The 10,948-nt window shown below is 35.2% G+C and overlaps 1 pseudogene; it reads left to right on the forward strand.

Moving 5' to 3' along the window:
• The first annotated feature begins 9,464 nt into the window (after nt 1–9,464).
• LOC116459874 (vomeronasal type-1 receptor 51-like) lies at nt 9,465–10,035 on the forward strand (annotated as a pseudogene).
• Nucleotides 10,036–10,948: the final 913 nt, after the last annotated feature.

A 10,948-nucleotide genomic window follows, 5' to 3' on the forward strand; every position in this document is an offset into this window, starting at 1 on the left:
TGACGCAAACTACTGAAACTGACTCAAGAAGAAATAGACAATCTGAATAGACCTATAATAAATAAAGAGATAAATTAGTAGTAAAAAAACTATATACAAATAAATGTCTAGACTTAGATGGCTTCAGTGTTGAATTCTACCAAACATTTAAAAGAATTAATACCAACTCTTCACAAACTCTTCCAAAAAAACAGAAGAGGAGGGAACACTTCTCAATTCATTCTATGAGGCCAGTACCAGTATCCTTATACCAAAACCAGGCAAAGCCATCACAAGAAAAAACTACAGACCAATATTTCTTATGAATACAGACATAAAAATACTGAACAAAACATCAGCAAGATGAGTCCAACAACATATAAAAAGAATTAGATATCATTACCAAATAGGATTTATCCCAGAAGTGCAAGATTGTTTTAAATTCTGAAAATCAGTTAATGTGATACACCACGTCAACAGAATAAAAAAAAACCACATGATCATCTCAAAAGATGAAGAAAGGCATCTGACAAAATTAAACTCTCTTTCATGTTAAAAAGTCTCAACAAACAAGAAATAGAAGGGAATTTCTTCAACCCTAAAAATGCATCTACAGTTGCATGGAACCCTTGAAAAACTAGAACAAAGTTGAAACACTCACACTTCCTGATTTCAAAATTTACTATAGAGCAACAGTAATTAAAACAATGTTGTACTGCCATAAGAATAAACATATAGATGAATGGAATCTGCAGTTGAGAGGCCAGAAATAAACCCATATGTCTATGGTCAACTGACTTTTTCCAAGAGTCCAAGACTATTTAGTGGGAAAAGAACAGTCTTTCCAACAAATGGCGCCGGGACAAATTGATAGACATGTGCAAAACAGCAAAGTTTGACACTTACCTCACACCATATACAAAAATTGACTCAATGGATTAAAGAGCTAAATATAAAAGCTAAAACTATAAAACCCAATATTTGGGAAACCACCGCCTTATAGAAAGCTTATACATTTGTACTACAAGGCAAATACATGAATGTTTATAGCAGTATTACTTAGAATATAAAAAATCTGGAAGGTATCTGAATGTGTATTCACAAAAACGAACACCAGATAATTTAATTGTGATATACCTGTGCAGGGGAATACAATACCACAATGTAAAGTGAATGGTCTCCAGGTACATTTAATAACATGGATGAATATCACAAACCAAAAGTTGTGCAAAAGAAGGCAGGCAAAGAATAAAAAGGCCGTATATATATATATAAAGTTCAAAAACTGGAAAATAAATTTTGTCTTTTGATTCATACACATGAGGTGTATTAGTATCAAGTAAGGAAAACAGAGATCACACTGATTATTTTAACAGGATTATTAGATGGAATTGGTAAAATGGGTATTGGAAGACTAAAAAGGCAAAAAGAAACAGTAGTAACAGCAAGAAACAGCTATCACCCCAAGAGCTGAGGAAACACACGTGCAAGAGGTGGGGTTATTAGAAGCTAGAAGCTTAGAGAAAGGGACTCAGTGCTGAAGCCAGATCTCTGAGGAGGGGTCACTGGCCAGCTGGTGCTGTGATCTCTGAGAGGATATGATGAGGCTAGTTCTGGGAGTGTGGAAAACAACCCTGAAAACGTGAACTAATTGCTGCTGGAACTTACTGCTATTACAGAGTGAAGTGCTGCTGGGATGATGCTAACATGCAAACTTAACATATTCTCTCATAATGCATAGATATGTGGCAAATCAATTGAGAACAGCAAAAAGAATGATAAATATAAAATAATGATTCTGCAGAGGAAGAAAGGAAGATGGGATTGGGAAGGGCAGATTTAGGGTTTCAAAGTATTGGCAGTATTTTATTTCTTCAGTTTTATTGGGTAAATTTGTATTTGCAAAAAAGTATTTCTACTTTTATATATTGCATTTTTGTGTGTATGTCATTTGAGTGTACATTCAAATTTTCACAGTAAAATATACTTCATAATATTTAACACAAGTTGTTGGATGCAATTAAAATACAGTAAAAATTTTAAATCTTAGGAAAATCACTTTGTACATACCAACTAATATAGGTACTGAGAATTCAATTAAAAATTGAATTGACTCATTAAACAGAACAGTATTAAGTTTGCTTTTTAAGGAAACTTCAGAAATATAAACTCGCTCTAAATGAAAAAAGTCATAGCAGCATCTTAAGGGAAAAAATATTCTCTGGGAAGATGCAACAAGGCCTAAGCACTAGCAAAACTCGTGGTAATTTTATTGGCTGAGTGAAATCAAACTGATTAATTTCTCCCATAACAGTCCTAGAGCCTTGGGGAATGCAGCAGAATATTCTATTGCATTGTTCAGGCAGGAAAAAGTGTGTGTTTCCAGGTGGTGGCTTTGCACCTTCAGTTAATAATTCTAATAAATTCACCATGATGATACTTGGCATCTGGAAGAGCTATTTGCAGCTTCTCTGGACACATCAGAGCAATCCACCCTCCACAAAGGCAGGTGCACTAAGGATGACAAGTCAAAATGCAGATGAGCCTTCCCTATAAGTGAAGGAGGCAGGCTTGGCCTCTGCACAGCACGAGAGCATCTGCCTGCAGTTGTGGGCAGCAGAAATCTCCTGTGGTAAATATTCTTCAAAGGCCCCTGCTCTGAGAATTCCAAGGAGGTTTAAGGATTCTTGAAGGCTTTTCCTTGTCTTATTTCTCCATGTATAGAAGGGCCCCATACGTGATTTAATGTTCTGCTGTCGTTGTCTTGAAATTCTTAGTAATTTATTAACAAGAGGCCCCTTGTGTTTTCATTTTGCATTGGTCCCCCCAAATTTAATAGCCAGTACAACTCCTATTCTTTCTCTTCCGAAATTAATGTAATTCAACCTTTGTATTTTCCTTCCTCTATTTCAGTCTTATTTCATTAATTTTGGTTACCAAATACTGACTCTTTACCTTTTTGTTCTTTTTTAAAGTTTTTTCTCTCTTCTTTCATTTCTCTTTTTCTTCTCTGCTACTTATTTTCTCAGTAGTGGTTAACAGGATGGGCTCCACTGCCTGGGTCAAGTACAATTTTGCAACATATGAGCTATGAGAACCTGGGCAAGTTACTCAATCTCTTCTTGTCCTCATCTGTAAATTTGGAATAATAATTTTACCTACCTCACAGGATTTTGTGAGGGTTAGTTATGTTAAGTATCTGTAAAGTGTTCGAACATTGCTTGACACATAAGTGCTCAGCAAGTATTTATTAAATAAGTAACCTTATCTTTGTATTCTTTCTCTATATATTTCATTTTCTACTTTGATATTCTTTATTTTTAAAATTCTCCCCATACTTTATATACTATTTTGATATTATTTAATCAAGCTTTAGTTAATTTCATGTGTTACATCTCCTCGGCATTTTTATTCTACCATCCTTTTTCTCTATACTTTATACCTTAAGTAATTTTTTAAAAATCCAATTATGGATTTCTCTTTACTGCTCCTTTCTGGATAACCTCTTCTTCTTTACTGTTATAACTTCCCTTATTTTTCTCTACTTTATATTGTGTTGGTCCATGTTTTCACATTTGAAATGCTTTCAAATTTATATTTGAAATGCTTTGCATAGTTTCCAGATATTTTATATTTTTTTCTTACAACCACTTCTCTCTAAAGCTCTTCTTTCTACGATTAAAGCTCACAACATTCCTCAGGTGGTTTTGCATTTCTCTAACTTCAGAAGTGGATTTGTATGACTTTTATTCTTTTGGTGTCCTTTTACAATTTTTTACACAAAACTCTCCAAATTCTAGCATTCTTTTTTCTCATTCTGTATCTTCTTTTAGTATTGTTTCTTTCAATACTATGGTGTCTACTTCTTTTTTATTTATTTATTTATTTATTTATTTATTTTTGAGACAGAGTCTCGCTCTGTCACCCAGACTGGAGTGCAGTGGCATAATCTCAGCTCACTGCAAGCTCTGCCTCCCCGGTTCACGCCATTCTCCTGCCTCAGCCTCCCGAGTAGCTGGGACTACAGGCGCCCGCCACTACGCCTGGCTAATTTTTTGTATTTTTAGTAGAGACGGGGTTTCACCGCATTAGCCAGGATGGTCTCGATCCCCTGACCTCGTGATCCGCCCGCCTCGGCCTCCCAAAGTGCTGGGATTACAGGCGTGAGCCACTGCGCCCGGCCTATGGTGTCTATTTCTTATTGTACACTTTCTTTTCACTGATTTTCATATCTTATTTTTCTTTTTTCTCTCTCTTCATTCTTTTTCTACTGCTCCCGCTCAATTTCTATTCCCTCTCTATGCATATTGTCTTATTTTATTAAATGTTTTATATTCTTTTAAAAATCATCTTTATATTTAAGTTGAAAACGTTTTATATTCTCTTTATATTTTATTTTATATTTGAGATGGAGTCTTGCTCTTGTCACCCAGGCTGGAGTGCAATGACGCGATCTCGGCTCACTGCAACCTGCGCCTCCCGGGTTCAAGCGATTCTCCTGCCTCAGCCTCCGGCGTAGCTGGAATTACAGGCGTGTGCCACCACGCCCGGCTGATTTTTGTATTTTTAGTAAAGATGGGGTTTCATCATGTTGGCCAGGCTGGTCTTGAACTCCTGACCTCAGGTTTATATTCTTTTTAAATCCTCTTCTGTTAAACAATATTTCTGATTTTATTTTAACACTGCTTTTAATTATTCTTTTAATTCTTAGTATCGATGATTTAGAAATATATTTAACAATTCAGGTATTATTTTAAAAAATATATTTTCCCTCCTTGATGTCTTTGCTTAATTTTTCTATTTTTTTAAACTCTTTGATATTTTAGATTGTCTTAAAGTAAAATCATTTTCCTTTTGTAAACATTGCTATTTTCATATTGGTTTATTACTTTACTTTCTTCTTCCCAAACTTTCCTTTGTAGGATTTTACATAACATGCTGTAAATAAAATGCCATACTAATTATATATATTTGTGTTCTCTTTCCTCTTTCTCTGCATATCTGGATATTAATTTATAACCTTTCTCTCCTCTTCAAGTACTTTCTCTGACTCACTTATTGGTTGCTGTTTATTCTAAAAGTGTGTTCACAACTTTTCTATATTTTAGCCATCACCAATACTTTTCTTATCTTTCAGTAATTTAATTATTTTTCTTTTTAATATTTCCTCTTTTTGATTTTCTTTTTATTAATACTAATTCTTCACTTTATTCCTTCTTTCCCTACTTTTTCTCTCTTCCCTTTTTGTTGTTTGTTGCATCTAATATATTTTTAATCTTCTTTCTATTTAATTCAATATACTCTGAATTTTCTATCTTACTAATCCTATTTTTCTTGTTTTGTGTATGTGTGTGCATAAACTTTATTGAGGTATAACTTATGTACAAAAGAGTCATTTTAAGTTGTACAGTTTCATCATTTTGACACACACACAACACACACACACAATGTCACAACCACCTCAATCAGAACATTTTCTTCTCCCCAAATTTCCCACATGTTCTTTTGCAATCAGTGCACCCACGACCTGGGCCCAGTCAACCAACGGCTCTAATTTCTATTACATTAGTTGTGACTCATAAGATTTATTATAAATGGAGAATAGAGTAACTTTTCTTTTCTGTCTGGCTTCTTTCTTTCTGTTTTGTTTTGTGTTTTTGAGACACTCTGTGGCCCAGGCTGGAATGCAGTGGCACGATCTCGGCTCACAGCAACCTCCACCTCCTGGGTTCAAGCAATTCTCCTGCTTTAGCCTCCTAAGTAGCTGGGATTACAGGTGCGCACCACCATGCCTGGCTAATTTTTTAATTTTTAGTAGAGATGGGGGTTCACTATATTGGCCAGGCTGGTCTCGAACTCCTGACCTCAAGTGATTCCCCTGCCTTGGTCTCCCTAAGTGCTGGGATTATAGGCGTGAGCCACTGCACTCGGCGCTGCCTGTCTTCTTTTATTCAGAGTAATGTTCTTCAGATTCATCCACATTGTTGTATGTATCAGTGGTGCATTTCATTTTATTGTTGAGTAATAGTCCGTTATATGAACATATCATTATATATGCATTCACACGTTAACGGACATTTAAGTCGTTTCCAGTTTTCAACTATTTCAAAAAAAGCTGCTATGAAAATTAGGATACAGTTCTTTGGGCATGTCTTCAAACACATAAAAACTGTCCAATGATTTCCAAAGTATTTGAACAACTTTACATTCTTACCAGGAACTTAAAAGTTTTAGTTGCTACACATCCTTGCCGACACTCGGTATTTTCAGTATGTTAACTTTAATAACTTTAACCAGTCCAGTGGGTGTGTGGTGGCATCTCACAGTGGTTTTAATTTACATTAGCCTAATGAATAAAGATGTTGAGCATTCATTATTGAATACTTTATCGGCCATTCATTAATCTTATTTTATGAAGTATTGAAATCTTTTGCTCCTTATTATTATTATTATTATTATTATTTTTTTTTTTTTTTTTTTTTTTTTTGAGACGGAGTTTCGCTCTTTTACCAGGCTGGAGTGCAGTGGTGTGATCTTGGCTCACTGCAACCTCTGCCTCCCAGGTTCAAGTGATTCTCCTGCCTCAGCCTCCCAAGTAGCTGGGACTATAGGCACATGCCACCATGGCCAGCTAATTTTTGTATTTTTAGTAGAGACGGGATTTCACCATGTTGGCCAGGATGGTCTTGATCTCTTGACCTTGTGATCTGCCTGCCTCGGCCTCCCAAAGTGCTGGGATAACAGGCGTGAGCCATCGCGCCCAGCTGCTCCTTATTTTATAGGTATTACGTTGTTGTGATGTTGTGAGGTAAATTATATAGCCTAGGTACAAGTTCATTGTCAGATATATGTATTACAGATATTTTCTACCAGTTTTTGGCTGTCCTTTTTCATCTTATTAATGGTGTTTTTTGAAGAGCAGATTTTAATTTTAATGAAATTGTATTTAACATTTTTTTATTGTTAGTGTTTTCTATGTCCTAAGAAAATTTTTCTTACCACAAGATTGTGAAGACTTTTTTTTTATTTTTTGAGACAGAGTCTTGCTGTCGTCCAGGCCAGAGCACAGTGGCATGATCTTGGCTCACTGCAACTTCCATCTCCCTAGTTCAAATGATTCTCCTGCCTCAGCCACCTGAGAAGCTGGGACTGCAGGCGCGCGCCACCACGCATGGCTAATTTTTGTATTTTTAGTAGAGACGGGGTTTCACCATATTAGTCAGGCTGGTCTTGAACTCCTGGGCTCAAGCGGTCTGCCTTTCTCTGCCTCCCAAAGTGCTGGGATTGCAGGCATGAGCAGACTGGGTATTTTCAATTGTCCTATCTTCAAGCTCAATGGTTCCTTCTTTTGCATCCTCATATCTGCTGTTGAGCACCTCTAGTAAATTTTTAAACCATGATACTTCTCAACTCTATAATTTCTATTTGGTTCCATTTTAACATTCTATCTTTTTATTCCCTTTATATGTTTATATTCTCTTTACTTGTTTATACACAATTCTTTTGGTTTCATTTATTTCTTTGTTCATGGTTTCCTTTAGCTCTTTGAGCATATTTCAGACAGTTGATTTAAAGTCTTTATCTAGCAAACCCAATGTCTGGGCTTCCTCAGGGATAGTTTCTCTCCATTGCTTTTTTTCCCTGTAAATGAGCCACATATTTCTGTTTCTTTATGCCCTGTAGTTTTTTGTTGTAAAGTGGACATTTTGAATATTATAATCTGGAAACTCTGGATATTAGATGTTTTCTCCTCCACAGGGTTTGCTATAGTTATTTTTGATGTTTGAGGATTTCAGTCATCTGTTTCTTTACTGAGTTTCGCAAACTATTTTTGCAAAGACTACATTGCTTGTCATGTGTTGTCACTGAAGTTCTGTTACCTTAGCAGTCAGCCAGTGACTTGACAAAGATTTTCATAAATACCTAGAAGGAGAAAAAAACCAACACTTTGGTCTTTGCAGATAGACTCTGAGCTGGTGTACTCCTTATCTCTAAGCCAGGCCACCTGCAACTCTGCCTTAGCTATCATCTTCTGCTTGCATGGACTCCAAAGGGTACTCGTAGGACTTTCTGGGGCATGCATCTGGCCCTGGGCATGCAGGTTGCATTTCCACTTCCTTGGTGTCTAAGCGTGAGGTCTCCAGAGAAACAGAATCAATAGGATGTGTGTGCATGTGTACAGTATTCTGAATACTGCAGGGCAAGCTGGAGACCAAGTTTATAATATACTTTGCTATAAGGAAACATAAAAAGTTATGTAATAACTAGATGGTAATCCAGTGTCAGGAGAAGGGCTGTTTATCTGTTAAATGAAAAAGACTTCATCAACCCTGTTGGCTAACTGGAAAGTAAGTTGATTTAATACCTTATTACATTTGATCACTTTGTCAACTTCAATTAAACCTTTACTACATTTGTAAAAATATTAAATACGCTTCCTAAGCAAAGAAAGTTCTTCAGAACAAGCAAACTTAGCATTTAATGACAGAAATTACTCAGTAGTTAACCATATTCTATAAACACATTTCATTATTCATAAAATAACAGTGTGGTACAATTAGCGCTCTGAAAAGTGGATTCATATTCATATATTGCTATTTATAGGTTATAAATATTACCTGTGTATAAAAAAGTACAAAATATTTCAAGTTATAAGTTTATAATTAAAATACAATACTAGAATTTGAAATAAAATTGTTTTTTATTACATGGGAAATTGTCTTTAAAATAGAACAGACTACTCCTGAAAAATGGGCTAGAACAAATGGTAAAAATCTGTATGCAAAGCCCAACTGCCACGTAAACTTACTCGGTTCTCTAGATATTTGAACAATACATGGCATCCAGCCTCTGGAAATCCCACAAAAATGTAATGAATTCACATATAGTTGAGTATTTGTCCCTCTTTCATGATAGATTTGTCCCTCGTTCATGATAATTTTCATGCCAAAACTGAAATTTCTTTCTAAGAATTCAGTGATTGCTAAACTTTCATATGTGGAATATATTTATGCTGCTGTTTAGGCTGTGCTGGCTTCACTCAAAAGATCCAAGAAAACTGTGAATATTTTGTATTCAAGTGACACAACACTGGGAATTTTGTCTTTCAAACTGGTATTGGGCTCATGGGGAACTTATTGCTATTCATTACATATATTTACATCTTCTTATTTCAGCCCCATCAGAAGAACCCCTTAGATGTGATTCTCATGCACCTAACTTTGGCTAACAGTTATCATCAGGGGTGTTCCATATATAATGTCATCCTTCGGAATTAGAAGTACTTTTGTTGATACTGGTTGTGAAACAGGGCTATACATTTATAAAATGACACGGGGCATTTGTGTATGTACTTCTTCTCTCCTGAGTACATTTCAGGCTGTTATTATCAGTCCTTGTCATTCCAAGTGGGCATGGCTCAAACCTCAAATCTCCCAATAAATTTTTCCCTTATTGATTTATTCCTAAACAACAGGCTAATCAATATGTGGGTCATTATAAGCACTGTAGCCACCAGCAAATCCACTAATGTTGGACTTGTATATTCTCTGATATACTGTAAAACAAGACAGTTTATATACTACCATGCAATGATATTTTGAAGTGCCATATTTATTCAAGGTTTCCTCTTTTTGTTCCTCATGATTTGGACTAGTTTCTACATGGTGACTATTTTCTTAAGGCATCAAAAGATGGTTCTTTCATATTCACAGTATCAGTCTCTCTCCACAATCTTTTCCTGAAACAGAAGCCAGTCATATTTTCTTCTTGCTGGTGAGCCGCTTTGTTTTCTTTTATGGGACTAACGTGTATCTTTCCACTTATATTAACTCCATATATGAGAACAGCTTAATCCTGGAGAACATTACTAGTTTTGTTTCATCTTCCTACCCAATTATCTGCACTTTGATGTTGATTAATTATGATAATAAAGTTTCTGGATTAACCTGTGCCATTTTAAATATGCTTATTTCCCCCTGCTTACCACACAGCTTTCTATTGCATGAAAGGAATCCTGATAAAAATTATTTTAACCACAAGAGAATATGTTTTTAAATTTTTCTGAGTTTAGAAATTTAGTCCTTTGGCCTGGGAGGTCCAGGCTGCAATGAGCCAAGATCACGCCACTGAACTCCAGCCTGGGAGACAGCAAGACCCTGTCTGAAAAAAAGAAAAGAAAAGAAAAAGAAAAAAAAGAAAAGAAAAACAAAAAGAAATTTATTCATTCGGCTGTCATACTTGAAGAGAAACAATATGTAATAAAATAAAAAATAAATTTAGTCCTGATTGCACCTAGGCAAAAATTTGAGAAAAAATAATCCACTGTGACTCAATCTATGAAAGTTTCTTCGAGCATAAATGTCCACATTGCAGATGAATACGTAAAGTGTAAAATACATACAGATTCTAAAAACATGAAAAGTTATATCAATACAAATTCTAATGTAGTAAAAATAAAGAAATGTAAGGACATGGTAAAAATCAAATTCAAAGTAGTGGTTATCTTTAAGGGGTTTGGAAGATGTGAAAAGAGTTGGGAATATAGATGACTTCACCTTCATTTGTAATCTTTTATTTCCTGAATTGGCTTATATGTTTATTAGTACTTCGCATCGGTATATGTCCAAAATGCCCTGTAAATAAGTTTAAAATAAACAATATTTGCTCTTTTTTCCATACTTTCTTGGTATATTTCTCAAATTTGTAAACCATTTATTTGCACAAATTTTGCAGTGGGTTTATAGAGTTGATTAGATTCATAGATTCCCAAAAGATGCTTGGCATGGAACACAATTTATTTCTGTTTCTAAACAGATACATGGACATATGATTATGCACATTTCAAAGGATTCAAATATAGGGAGGTTACAGGATGGGAAGTTAGATACACCTCGTCATACTTCCTCTATTTTGTAGTTTAGACACAACTGACCAGCATTAATGTTAAAATAGAAATCATAAGACTAAT

This window comes from Hylobates moloch, unplaced genomic scaffold (assembly GCF_009828535.3).
Source record: "Hylobates moloch isolate HMO894 unplaced genomic scaffold, HMol_V3 SCAFFOLD_20, whole genome shotgun sequence".
NCBI classification, from domain to species: domain Eukaryota; kingdom Metazoa; phylum Chordata; class Mammalia; order Primates; family Hylobatidae; genus Hylobates; species Hylobates moloch.